This window comes from Pleurodeles waltl, chromosome 11 (genome assembly GCF_031143425.1).
Source record: "Pleurodeles waltl isolate 20211129_DDA chromosome 11, aPleWal1.hap1.20221129, whole genome shotgun sequence".
NCBI classification, from domain to species: domain Eukaryota; kingdom Metazoa; phylum Chordata; class Amphibia; order Caudata; family Salamandridae; genus Pleurodeles; species Pleurodeles waltl.
In genome coordinates this window covers 933,721,074-933,733,932 of record NC_090450.1, presented here as the reverse complement: position 1 = coordinate 933,733,932, position 12,859 = coordinate 933,721,074, and the positions used below count along the sequence as shown (strand labels likewise).

The following is a 12,859-nucleotide window of genomic DNA, read 5'->3' as shown; positions in this document are numbered from 1 at the left end:
ATTGTGACCCCCCACAGAACATACCTCAAAGAAGATTACCAAAAAGGTAAACTGGACTCCTGACTGTCAAAAGGCCTTTGACTTCCTAAAAGAGGCAATGTGCTCAGCACCAGTACTCAAAGCTCCAGATTATTCTAAACAGTTCATTGTGCAGACAGATGCCTCTGAACATGGGATAGGAGCAGTCCTTCCTCAAACCAATGATGATGGCCATGACCAGCCTGTTGCTCTCCAGAGAGCATCGTTGGAGTGCCATTGAGAGGGGGAGGCCTTTGCCGTGGTTTGGCCACTGAAAAAGCTGGGACCATATTTGTTTGGTACTCACTTTATTGTTCAAACTGACCACATGCCTCTCAGATGGCTGATGCAACTGAAAGGTGAGAACCCTCAGTATTTGAGGTGGTCCATCTCCCTACAGGTAATGGACTTTACAGGAGAACACTGACCTGCGACTGCCCATGTGTAGGAAGTCGGCTCTGTATGTGCTATCTCAAAGTAAGGAATAGCATGCACAGAGTCCAAGGGTTCCTCTTAGAGGTAAGATAGTGGCAAAAAGAGATAATACTAATGCTCTATTTTGTGGTAGTGTGGTCGAGCAGTAGGCTTATCAAAGGAGTAGTGTTAAGCATTTGTTGTACATACACAGAGGCAATAAATGAGGAACACACACTCCGAGACAAATCCGGCCAATAGGTTTTGTTATAGAAAAATATATTTTCTTAGTTTATTTTAAGAACCACAGGTTCAAATTCTACATGAAATATCTAATTTGAAAGGTATTGCAGGTACGTACTTTAGGAACTTTGAATAATTACAGTAGCATATATACTTTTTACATAAAACACATTTAGCTGTTTTAAAAGTGGACACAGTGCAATTTCCACAGTTCCTGGGAGAGGTAAAGTAATGTTAGTTTTAGCAGGTAAGTAAATCACCTACAGGTTTGAGATTGGGGTCCAAAGTAGCCCACCGTTGGGGGTTCAGAGCAACCCCAAAGTTATCACACCAGCAGCTCAGGGCCGGTCAGGTGCAAAGGTCAAAGAGGTGCCCAAAGCACATAGGCTTCAATGGAGGTAAGGGGGTGCCCCGGTTCCAGTCTGCCAGCAGGTAAGTACCCGCGTCTTCGGAGGGCAGACCAGGGGGGTTTTGTAGGGCACCGGGGGGGGCACGAGTCAGCACAAAAAGTACACCCTCAGCAGCGCGGGGGCGGCCGGGTGCAGTGTGTAAACACGCGTCGGGTTTCCAATAGTTTCCTATGGGAGACCAAGGGGTCTCTTCAGCGATGCAGGCAGGCAAGGGGGGGCTCCTCGGGGTAGCCACCACCTGGGCAAGGGAGAGGGCCTCCTGGGGGTCACTCCTGCACTGGAGTTCCGATCCTTCAGGTGCTGGGGGCTGCGGGTGCAGAGTCTTTTCCAGCCGTTGGGAAATTAGAGTCAGGCAGTCGCGGTCAGGGGGAGCCTCGGGATTCCCTCTGCAGGCGTCGCTGTGGGTGCTCAGGGGGGACAACTTTGGTTACTCACGGTCTCGGAGTCGCCGGAGGGTCCTCCCTGAGGTGTTGGTTCTCCACCAGTCGAGTCGGGGTCGCCGGGTGCAGTGTTGCAAGTCTCACGCTTCTTGCGGGGAGTTGCAGGGGTCTTTAAATCTGCTCCTTTGAAACAAAGTTGCAGTCTTTTTGGAGCAGGGCCGCTGTCCTCAGGAGTTTCTTGTCTTTCTTGAAGCAGGGCAGTCCTCTATTCAGAGGTCGCTGGTCCTTTGGAAAGCGTCGCTAGAGCAGGTTTCTTTGGAAGGCAGGAGACAGGCCGGTAGGACTGGGGCCAAAGCAGTTGGTGTCTTCTGTTCTTCTTCTGCAGGGGTTTTTCAGCTCAGCAGTCCTCTTCTTCTTGTAGTTTCAGGAATCTAAATTCTTAGGTTCAGGGGAGCCCTTAAATACTAAATTTAAGGGCGTGTTTAGGTCTGGGGGGTTAGTAGCCAATGGCTACTAGCCCTGAGGGTGGGTACACCCTCTTGTGCCTCCTCCCAAGGGGAGGGGGTCACAATCCTATCCCTATTGGGGGAATCCTCCATCTGCAAGATGGAGGATTTCTAAAAGTTAGAGTCACTTCAGCTCAGGACACCTTAGGGGCTGTCCTGACTGGCCAGTGACTCCTCCTTGTTGTTCTCATTATTTCCTCCGGCCTTGCCGCCAAAAGTGGGGGCCGTGGCCGGAGGGGGGGGCAACTCCACTAGCTGGAGTGTCCTGCTCACCGCCAGGTGTTACAGCTCCTGCCTGGGGGAGGTGATAGCCTCTCCACCCAGTGCAGGCTTTGTTACTGGCCTCAGAGTGACAAAGGCACTCTCCCCATGGGGCCAGCAACATGTCTCTAGTGTGGCAGGCTGCTGGAACCAGTCAGCCTACACAGATAGTTGGATACAGTTTCAGGGGGCACCTCTAAGGTGCCCTCTGGGGTGTATTTTACAATAAAATGTACACTGGCATCAGTGTGCATTTATTGTACTGAGAAGTTTGATACCAAACTTCCCAGTTTTCAGTGTAGCCATTATGGTGCTGTGGAGTTCGTGTTTGACAAACTCCCAGACCATATACTCTTATGGCAACCCTGCACTTACAATGTCTAAGGTTTGGCTTAGACACTGTAGGGGCACAGTGCTCATGCACTGGTGCCCTCACCTATGGTATAGTGCACCCTGCCTTAGGGCTGTAAGGCCTGCTAGAGGGGTGTCTTACCTATACTGCATAGGCAGTGAGAGGCTGGCATGGCACCCTGAGGGGAGTGCCATGTCGACTTACTCATTTTGTTCTCACTAGCACACACAAGCTGGTAAGCAGTGTGTCTGTGCTGAGTGAGGGGTCTCCAGGGTGGCATAAGACATGCTGCAGCCCTTAGAGACCTTCCCTGGCATCAGGGCCCTTGGTACCAGGGGTACCAGTTACAAGGGACTTATCTGGATGCCAGGGGGTGCCAATAGTGGATACAAAAGTACAGGTTAGGGAAAGAACACTGGTGCTGGGGCCTGGTTAGCAGGCCTCAGCACACTTTCAATTCAATGCATAGCATCAGCAAAGGCAAAAAGTCAGGGGGTAACCATGCTAAGGAGGCATTTCCTTACACCATGCCAAAGTAAATAGCCTTTCCAGGTTCTTCCATTTAGACAATGAAGACTCTCTGGTGAAAAGTTTGTTGCATCCTCTTTCGTTTGGGAGGGGGGTGAGGGAAAGTGTCCATTTTGGCATGGTTACCCACCACTCCAAACACACACTCACTTTTTGCCTGGTATTGAAGTTGACTTGACTGAGAGTATGCTGGGATCCTGCTAACCAGGCCCCAGCACCGTTGTTCTTTCCCAAACCTGTACCATTGTTCCCACCCCTGGCACACAACTAAGTCCCTTTTAAAAGGTACCAGTGGTACCAAAGGCCCTGTGACCAGGGAGGGCCCTAAGGGCTGCGGCATGTATTGTGCCATCCCAGGGGACCCCTCACCAAACACATACACACTGCCATTGGAGCTTGCGTGTGCTGGTGGGGAAAAAAGATAAAGTCAACATGGCACGCCTGTCTGGCTGCCATGCACACAAACCACTGCCTATGGCATAAGTAAGTCACCCCTCTAGCAGGCCTTACAGCCCTAAGGCAGGGTGCCTTACCACAGGTGAGGGCATAGCTTCATGAGCAATATGCCCCTACAGCTCCGAAGTGTATTCTTAGACCTTGTAAGTGCAGTGTGGCCATACTGAGTACATGGGCTGGGAGTTTGTCATTACGAACTCTACAGCTCCATGACAACTTCACTGACGCCTGAGAAGTTTGGTATGAAACTTGTCAGCAGAATAAACCCACACTGATGCCAGTGTTGGATTTATTGAAATATGCACCAAGAGGGCATTTTAGAGATGCCCCCTGTAATTTAGCCAAACTTTTAGTGCAGGACTGACCGATCCTTGCCTGCCTACCACTTTCAGACAAGTTTCTGACCCCATGTGGTGAGAGCTTGGACCACCCCTAAGGTGTCCAGAGCTGAAGTGACCCCTTCCTTGCAGAATCCTCCTTCTTGGTTTGGAGGACAGGGACCAATAGATGTAGGTTTGTGTCCCCCTCCCCAAAGGGAGTGAACACCAGAGCTGACCCCTTCTGACTAATGCAACAATGCCTGCAGAGTAAATCTAGAGGATCCCCCCACCCCCCATGAAGGATTCGGATGAAGATACCCAATGCCAAAAGGTACCCTGCACCCGCAGCCCCCTGGCCTTGGGGAACCCGACATCCAGTACAGCAACGCACAGCAGGCGGCCCTCCTCCTTTTCCAGTCTGTGGTTTCCCTGAACCGACCCCCTGGACCCAGCCTGCAGCCCACTTGTGACCTCCAGGGTCCCCCTATTGGAAAGCATTGGGAGCCCGAAGCGGAGTTTGCGCCTGGCTGCCCCTGTACCGCTGGGGGTGTGTGTTTGGTGCTGACCTGTGGGCCCCACCCTGGTGCTCATCTAAACCCCCCAGGTCTACCCTCCGAAGACACTGGTACTTACCTGCAGGCAAATCTAATTCCAAGTGGCCCCAGTCTCCTTAGGAGCCCCTTCTAAATTTTGCAGCAACTTTGGCCTCTGCTCTTGGCCCATGTTGCTGGTGGTGGGTGTCTGAGGTTAACTTGAACCCCAACCTGTGGGCATCCTAACCCCTGGAGACTGGAACTGCAAGTCTTCTTCTTACCTCAAACTGTACTAACTTTTCTTCTCCCCTAGAACTGTCTTTTTTTAAAATTGCACAGTGTCAACTTTTAAAACCGATATTTGCTATTTTCTCAAACCGTTTAACTTGCCAAATTGAAACAAAGTTGTGTTGGTACATATGCTAGCTACTTACTTGCAAATTTACTTACCTGCAAACTGAATCGTGTGTGTGTGTGTGTGTGTGTGGTGGTTAACAAACTACGATTGTGTCAGAGGCAGACTACTCTCCCTTCCCCAACCAGATCTCACAGTAGTGTGACAGATGTATCCCCTCTCGGATGGGGTGGCCATCTGGGAAAGGTGGAGATCAAGGGATTCTGGTCTTTGGCAGAATCCGAACTCCATATCAACCTACTGGAGCTCTGGGCAATCCACCTAGCGTTTTAGGCATTTCTTCCCTTTGTCAAGGACAAGATAGTGCAGGTGTTCAAGTACACCACCACCACAATGTGGTACTGCAACAAGCAGGGCGGAGTGGGGTAGTGGACCCTTTGTCAAGAGGCCTTGCGCCTCTGGACATGGCTGGAACAGCAGGGCATAACCCTGGTGGTTCAACACCTGGCAGGGTCCTTGAACACCAGAGTGGACAAACTCAACCGTCTATGCCTAATGGGTCACGGGTGGCGTTTCCATCCAGAGGTGGCACAGGATTCTCTCAGCAGTGGGTAGAGCCTTGGTTAGACGTCTTCACCTCTGAAGAGAACGCCCAATGTCAGCAGTATTGCGTGTTGGAGTTTCCAAGGCAGCACTTGCTCAGGGATGATTTTCATCTCAAACGGAGCTCAGGCCTGCTGTACGCCTTTCTGCCAGTACCTCTCAAGAAGATCAAGAACAATCGAGCCCAACTAATGCTAGTGGCTCCGGACTGGGCACAAAGAGTTTGGTATCCCGAGCTTCTGAAAATGAGCATTGATACTCCGATCAGGCTGCCTCTGTAGGAAAGTCCCCTCTTACTGACATAGTTACCCCCCACTTTTTGACTGATATCAGTGTGCTTCGACTGTTTTCACTGGGACCCTACCAATCAGGATCCCAGTGATTGTGCTCTCTCCTCCAAATGTGGTTGTTTTGGTAATTCATACACCCTACAATTGGCATACGGGTGTACCCCTGTAAGTCCCTGGTAGATGGTACTTGGGTAACCAGAGCATTGATACATCAGGGGTCTCTCATGGACTGCAGCATCTATTATGCCACCCAGGGGGGGCCATGAAAATTGTTTCAGCAGGCCTGCCATTTGCAGCCTGTGTGAAATGGTGCATGCTCCCTTTCAGTTCTGGTCACTACACCAGGTCACTGTGAGTCACCCCTATGGTAGACCCTTTCAGCCCAAAGGGCAGGGTGCAAGTCCCTGTGTGTGCGGCACCCCTGCATGAGCAGAGGTGCCCCTACGAACTCCAGTTCCAATTACCTAGACTTCTTTAGTGCAGGAAAGCAATTTTTTCTATATGCTGGGCACTGTGGTCCAGCTACATAATGGTAACTCTGAACCTGGACCTGTTTGGTATCAAACATGTCAGAATCATACCCCAATACTTATGCCAGTATTGGGGGCATGAGTCCATGCACCCTTGGGGTTCCTTAGAGGATCCCCCAGTTCTGCTTCTACCAGTCTTACAGGATCTGCGGGGCAGCCTGCACTGCTGCAGCCCCCCGGACACGATTCTGCCCTCTTGCTACTTGACCAGCTGAAGCAGGGGACAGCAGAACAAAGGATTTCCTGTAGGAGAGAGCTGCAACCTCCTCCTTTGGAAATAGGTGTTATTGGACTGGGAATGGGTAGCCTCCCTGCGCCACTGGACTGCTTGGAAGGGTAAATATGGTGCCGTCCTTTCATAATCCAGTTTGCACCGGTCCAGGGACCACTGGCCCCCACTCTAGCAAGAAACACAGAAAGGAAAGGTCACTCCCCTGTCCATCTCTACCCCTAAGATGGTGCCTAGAGCTCCTCCAGGTGACCACTTGGTTCTGCCATCATGGAACCAAGGTGTGCAGAGGCCTCCAGGAGCATCTGACGGGGTAGGCCAGGTAGCTGACGTCAGTGTCCCTCCTGATGGTCATGCCACAGAGTGACCAAACTCCCTTTTTGGGCTATTTAGGGACTCTCATTTGGGTGGGCCCCAGATTTATCTCGTAACACTCCGCCAGGAACTCTCTGCAAAGACATCTTCTGCTCCAGGCCCCAAGGACCACTGCAGGGCTACACAGGAACCTGACAAGATTGCACAGCCTGGGAAGACGTCTGCTTGCAACATTGTTTCCGCACTGCTGTCAGCATTCTGCAACATCTCCAGGGCTGTGCATCCTTTGGGGACAGCAAGACTTCGACTGCACCAAGAAGCAAGAAGGAATCTCCCTTGGAGCGAGAGAGTCACTCCCCTGCATCTGCTGGCACCTAAGGTAATGATGTCCGGCTGGTGGGATCTTCTGTCCATCAGATCAGTGAAGATTCTCCAACACAGGTGGTGGTTGAGGGATCCCCAGGGTCCTCTCTGCCTTCTGTCCAAAGTGGGGGACAGTGAGCCTTTGTCTCTGCCACTGGAACAGAACCCATGTGCACTGCGACTGTTGCACCAACCAAGACTTGTTTCCTCCTGCTCTGAGGGATCCTCAGGCTCCAAGTAGCTCAGCCCCCAGCCCTCCATCTCTGCAAAAAAAAAAGTCTCCTCTGCAGCTTCAGCGACGTGGGACTCCTCTTCAGGTGTGCTCACTGGGCCTCACTGCAACTTACTGTGCCTGTTGCTTGCAGGGTGTAGGAAAGTACTCTCTTTCTTGGCATGATTACCTCCATGTTATGCCTGTTGTCAGTGTGCTTTACTGTGTTCACTGGGATCCTGCTAGCGAGGAGCCCAGTGATTATGTTCTCTCCCTTCAAACTTGGTTGTTTGTTCTATTTACACCGCACATTTGGCATACTAGTGCCCCCCAGGTAAGTCCCTTGTTTATAGTACCCAGGGCATTGAGGTACCAGGGGATCCCCATGAGCTGCAGCATGTATTATGCCACCCATGGGGATCTGATGCAAAGTGTATCTGTAGGCCTGCCACTGCAGCCTGCGTGAAAGGGTTTATGCACCCTTTTCACTACAGGTCACTGTAAGTTACCCCTATAGCAGGCCCTCCTAGCCCAGAGGGCAGGATGCAAGTACCTGTGTTTGAGGGCACCCCTTCACTAGGGGTGACGGTGCCCACATGAACTCCATTTCCATTTTCCTGGACTATTTTATCCGTGTACTGGACATAGGCCACTACCTATGTCCAACTACATAATGGTAACTCCATGTTTGGTATCTAACATGTCAAAATCATGCCCCAGTACTGTTGCCAGTATTCGAAGTATGATTCCATGCACTCTGGGGGCTCCTTAGAGGACCCCCAGCATTGCCCTACCAGCCTTCTGTGGTTGTCCGGGCAGTCTAAGCTGATGGCACCCCTCAGACAGGTTTCTGCCCTCCTGCTGCTTGAACACCTCAAGCCCAGGAAGGCAGAACAAAGGATTTCCTTTCGAAGAAGGGGGTAACACCCTCTCCCTTTGGAAATAGGTGTTACATAGCTTGGGAGGTATTTCCTCCCCAAGCCACTGGTATGCTTTGAAGGGCACATTTGGTGCCCTCTGTGCATAAACCAGTCTACACTGGTTCAGGGAAACTGGACAATGGAAAGGGAAGTGACCACTCCCCTGTCCATCCCCACCCCTTGGGTGGTGCTCAGAGCTCCTCCAGAGGGTCCCTGGGTTCTGCCATCTTGAATCCCAGGTTAGCAGGGACCTCTGGGAGAATCTGAGTGGCCAGGTCAGGCAAGTGATGTCAGAGCCCCCTCCTGATAGGTGGTCACCTGGCTAGATAACCGATCCTCCTTTAAGGGCTATTTAGGGGTCTCTCTCTTGGGTGGGTCCTCCGATTTGGCTTGCAAGATTCCAGCAGGACTCCTCTACAACCTCTACTTTGACTTTCTAGCCTCTGAAACTGTGAGTGGAACCTCCAGGACCCGACAAGCTGCCTCCCAGAAGAAGAACTCTTCTCCAACATTGTTTCCAGGGCTCCTGCCTACAATTGCAACATTTCCACCAGCTGTGCATCCACTGAGGGTGGCATGTCTTCACTCTGCACTAGAAGAAAGAAGGAATCTCCCTTGGACTGAAGGAGTCACTCCCCTGCATCCGCGGGCACCTGCAGCAACGACTACCAGCTGCGTGGATCTCCTCTCATCCTGAACTGCCTGGATACTGCATCATGGGGGGTGGTCCAGAGTAGTCCTCCTGGTCCTCTCTGCCAGCTGTCCAACTTTGATGGAGGTAAGCCTTTGGCTTCCCAAGCAGTACAATACATCTCTTGCTGCTGCCGAGGCTTGTTTGCATCTCCTCCAAGGGATCTTCAGGTGGTGTTTAGCTCCAGACCCAAGCACTCCTTCCTGGGACGCACAGCCCTTTGCGTGGTTCTCCTGAGGCGTGGGACCCTTTCCTGTAGTACTGCGTGGGCTCCTTCTGTGACTTGTGTCCCCATCCTGTGGGGCACCTGTGGGTGCTGTCTTTGCTCCTGTGGACTCTGTGTCGCTGAGGGCCCCCTCTGACTCCCCCTCCTGGGCCTTGCTGGTCCCCGTCAGCTTCACTTTTCCACTAACGGCGAATTTGCCTTTGCCAAGGCTTGTTGGTGGAATTCTTGCACCGGCATACATCTGCAGTCTTCACTCCATGCATCTTCTGCATCGATCAAGAACTCTTCTCCTATTCCAGGGCTGCAGTGCTGACCTGTTCTTCCTCACTGTCAACCAACTCCTGCAGGTACAGCAGTGGGGTAGTAGCTCCTACTCCTCCTGGACTCCACTGACACTTTTGGACTTGGTACCCTCTCTCCACAGGTCTTCTTCTACAGGAATCCACTGCTGGTTTCTTGCAGTCTTGTCTGGGTGTCTTCTTTTCTTCATTTTCTTCCTTTGGGGTGGTTTGGGGGAAATTCCAGTGATTTACTCATGCATTCCAGGTTGCTGGTGAGGGGGGTACTGTGTTACTTACCTCTGTGATTTTCTAGTACTCCCAGCTCCCCTCCACACATTACACTTACCTGAGTGGGGGTCCTGTGTTTGCATTCCATTTCTTTAGTATATGGCTTGGGCTCCCCCTAGGGTCACTATTGGTTATTGCTATTTGCACTGTTTTTAACCTTTTCTATGTCTTACTGTTCACTACTGTATATGTTTAGTGTATTACTTTCCTCCTATTGGAGGATTGCCCTCCTAGTATTTTGTGGTATTGTGTTCCAAAAATAAAGCACCTTTATTTTTGTACAACTGAATGTTCTCTTTCATGTGTGTAAGTGCTGTGTGACTACAGTGGTTTTGCATGTCTCCTAGATAAGCTTTGGCTGCTCAGGCACAGCTACCTCTAGAAAGCCTTGCATCTAGACACTCCCTACACTTCACTAAGAGGGGATACCTGGAACTGGTATAAGGCTTAAGTACCTTGGGTACCCACCACACACAAGGCCAGCTTCTTACACCGGCTCATTATCAGTGTCCTCCTGAGGGCTGATCATGCATCCGAAAGTTTAATATCCGTCTGCCAGGTGCACGACAGACAGGCCACTACACTGTTCCACTCATGCACCACCAGGACTGGTCGCCAGTAAAGTCTACATAGTACGCAGGCTTCCAAGACTCTCATCCACTGTTCAAGGCACGGGGATTCAGCTCCCCAAGAAGAAAGGGTGCATAATATGCCCCACCAGATATTCTCCTATGTCAATTAAGGGGTGCTGGATGTTCAAAGTGTGGGCCGCACCTTGATGGAAAACACCTTTGTCCTTATGGATCTCATAAGCTCCAGTGTGGTTCTCAGTCTTTGAGCCGAAATAAGGGTGACAATTCCAGCACCAGGGTTGAAAATGTCGGGTCACCGACTCTACCAGCAGCCGTGGGCTCCAGTCTCTCCAAAGCTGCTTCCCTTACCTAGATCACCCTGTGCCCCCGAGCTCCACCATCAGTACAATCTAGTAGCCCCAGCTTGCATTCTCAGCTGACGCTCTTGAAGCACCACTCGGCCCATTCCAGCAGGGGAAAGCTGCTGCCACAGCGTTAGCACAAGATGTACCAGTCCTGAACATCTGCCAGGCAGCAACGTGGGTGACTCTGTACACATTTGTCAAACACTACTGTCTGGACAATCAGGTACTCAGACAGGCATTTTTCCCATTCGGTCCTGCAGGACTTTTTAGTCTGAAGTGAATTTGTCAGCAGCCCACCGCCAGGAGTTTATGGCTTGGGTGTATCTATTCTAAGGTAAGGAATCTTCAGCTAGAAGTCTCTGTCAGAGGAACAAGTTACTTACCTTCGGTAGTGCATTATCTGGTAAGGACTAAATCTAGCTGCAGATTCCTTACACCCACCCATGTCTACCAGCTCTTCGGACTGATTTCTAGGGCTAGGGTTGTTCCCCTTTCAGGTCCCTGGTTTGGACACACATTCATCAGTTCACTTCATGGCTCTGCGCTAGTGACATGGAAAGTCATGAAAAACAACTGAAGTCTGCACACTTGGGTGGCACCGATATAGCTGACCGCTGTAGGAAGCTGTCTCTGTATACTATACCAAAATAAGGTATAGTGTGCACAGAGTCCAGTGGATCCCCAGAAACTTTACAAAGGCTAAAGTAGATAATACTAATGCTCTCTTTTTGTCGTAGTGTGGTCAGGCAGTTAGGCTTATCAGAGGGTAGCGCTAAGCATTTGTCGTACAGACAGTCAAGAAATGAGGCACACGCTCAATGACTAACTCCAGGCCAATGTTTTATGTATCAAAAAATATACTTGGTTACTTTATTTCTAGAAGCAAAACAATATTTATTGCAGGTAAGTACAGTTTCAAAAACGTATCACTTTCAAGTAAAATACACTTTGTTTAAAATTTTCAGGTAAAACAGTTTACAGGTAAGTAATACTTTATAATTTCAAAAGTAGACAGTGTAATTTCTCATAGAAAGCAATGTAATCTTAGGGGAGGAAAAGTAGCAACACAATTTGCAGGTAAGTACTCGACTTATGATCCCAGTCTTCTGGAGATGAGGAGTCCACAAGGCAAAGTTTAGGCAGACACCAAGAGTGTACCACCAGCAACATGAGCCCGACTGGGTGCAAAGTTCAAAGTTGGTGTTGGGTGCCCAAAGGAATCCTATGGAGATTGGGGGCAGTTGGAATGAAACATCTTGCAGGTAAGTACCCGCGACTTCAGGGCACAGATCTGGGGGAGGGTTTAGATCAGCACCAGGGGGCCACAGGTCAGTACCAAACACACACCCTCAGCGGCACAGGGGCAGCCGGGTGCAAACACCGAGTCGGGTGCCCAAAACATTTCAATGAGGGAACCCCGGGGTCACCAAGATGCTGCAGGCTTGGTCCAGGGAAAACAAACTAATGAACAGATAAGTAGAGTCCACTGGATGTTGCTGGACCATAGGTTGGGTTCCCCAAGGCCAGGGGACTGCAGGTGCAGGGGTACCTTTAGGTGTCTGGAAATCTTCAAAAGAACTGGTCACGGTCGGGGGGGGGGGATTCCTCTGGATTTAGGCTCCAAGCATCGTCATGTTAGTCAGGAGGGGTCAACCCAAGGTGGACTCATGGTTGGAATCGCCTGGGGACATTCTCTGGATTGGTGAGCCACCTGGACCCAGGCTGTGAGCATTGGGTGCAGAGTGGGCAGGACTTGCAGATCTGGGGCGGTTCTGGAGTCCTTTTGGAGGTTTCTTTGTGGACAGGGCTGCTGTCCTCAGGAGATCTTGGTCCTTGGGTATGAGGGCAGTCCTCTGAGGGTTTGTAGAGGTCGCTGGTCCCTCAGGACAAGTCCTCTTCTTGTACCATGATTCTTTAAGCTGCAGATAGGCTGGTAGGCATGGAGCCAAGTCAGTTGTCGTATGGAGTCTTCTCTGCTGGTGCAGCTATTCAGTAACTCTTCTTCTTGTCCGGTAGCTAGGAATCTGAAGAGCAAGGTTCAGGGGTGCCCCTAAATACTAGATTTAGGGGCGTGGTAGGGGTCAGAGGGCAGTAGCCAATGACTACTGTCCCTGAGGGTGGCTACACACTTCCTGTGTCCACTCCCTTTGGGGAGGGGGGACACATTCTTAACCCTATTAGCTAATCCCCTTCAAAGCA

The 12,859-nt window shown here is 50.9% G+C and overlaps 1 protein-coding gene across 2 annotated transcripts in view; it reads left to right on the top strand.

Moving 5' to 3' along the window:
• Positions 1–12,859, top strand: part of CIT (citron rho-interacting serine/threonine kinase) — a 1,039,445-nt gene that overhangs the window by 1,006,506 nt on the left and 20,080 nt on the right. The gene's annotated exons all lie outside the window — the stretch shown is intronic.